The sequence below is a fragment of the Neopelma chrysocephalum genome, unplaced genomic scaffold (assembly GCF_003984885.1).
Source record: "Neopelma chrysocephalum unplaced genomic scaffold, ASM398488v2 Primary Assembly neopelma1_79064, whole genome shotgun sequence".
NCBI lineage: Eukaryota > Metazoa > Chordata > Aves > Passeriformes > Pipridae > Neopelma > Neopelma chrysocephalum.
In genome coordinates, this window is record NW_020910606.1 from 1 (window position 1) to 820 (window position 820).

Here is an 820-nt window from a genome sequence, read left to right on the forward strand (position 1 = left end):
CCCAAAATGGGGCTGGGAACCCCAAAATGGGGCTGGGAACCATCCCCAGGGGGCTGGAGCCTGGCCCTCGAGGTGGGACCCTAAAAACGGGGCTGGGACCCCCAAAATGGGGCTGGGGGTCTCGAGGGGGGTCAGGAGCCTGGCAGAGGGGGTTTGGGGGTCCCGAGGGGGGGGGTCCCGTTCCCCCCCCAGGCTGACTCCCCCCCCTGTTTTCCCCCCCAGGACACCGGGCTCTGTGCTGATTTCCACCCCGGGGGGCAGGTGGTGGCCGTGGGGCTGCTCACGGGGCGGTGAGTGAGGGGGGACACGGGGGGGACATGGGGGGCGGTGCCCTCAGCCCTGTCCCCAATGTCCCCCATGTCCTCAAGTCCCCCCCATGTCCCCCCAAATCCCCCCTGTGTCCCCATATCCCCCCCATGTCCCCATATCCCCTCATATCCCCCCATATCCCCCCCATGTCCCCCGTGTCCCCATGTCCCCCCCGTGCCCCCCACACCCCCCCCCACACCCCCCCACGCCCCCCGTGTCCCCGCAGGTGGCTGGTGCTGGACACGGGGTCCCGGCAGCCCCTGGCCGGGGGCTCTGACGGGAACGAGCAGCTCTCGGTGGTTCGGTTCTCCCCTGGTGAGAGACCCCAGACCCCCCAACCCCCTGCCTGCCCCCGACCCCCCTCCCCTGCCCCCCGACCCCCCTCCCCTGTCCCCAGGGTTTGGGGTGTCCCCCTGTCTCCCCCCAACCCCCCCAACCCCCTCCCCTTGTCCCCACGGTTTGGGGGTGTCCCCCTGTGTCCCCCCAACCCCCCTGTCCCCCTCCCCTGTCC

The 820-nt window shown here is 71.7% G+C and overlaps 1 long non-coding RNA gene across 1 annotated transcript; it reads left to right on the plus strand.

The window, feature by feature from the left end:
- The first annotated feature begins 50 nt into the window (after positions 1–50).
- Positions 51–630, plus strand: LOC113979408. Its single transcript, XR_003537857.1, has 3 exons — positions 51–72; positions 223–290; positions 536–630. It is a non-coding gene; the product is annotated as an uncharacterized LOC113979408 (long non-coding RNA).
- The last annotated feature ends 190 nt before the right edge of the window (positions 631–820 follow it).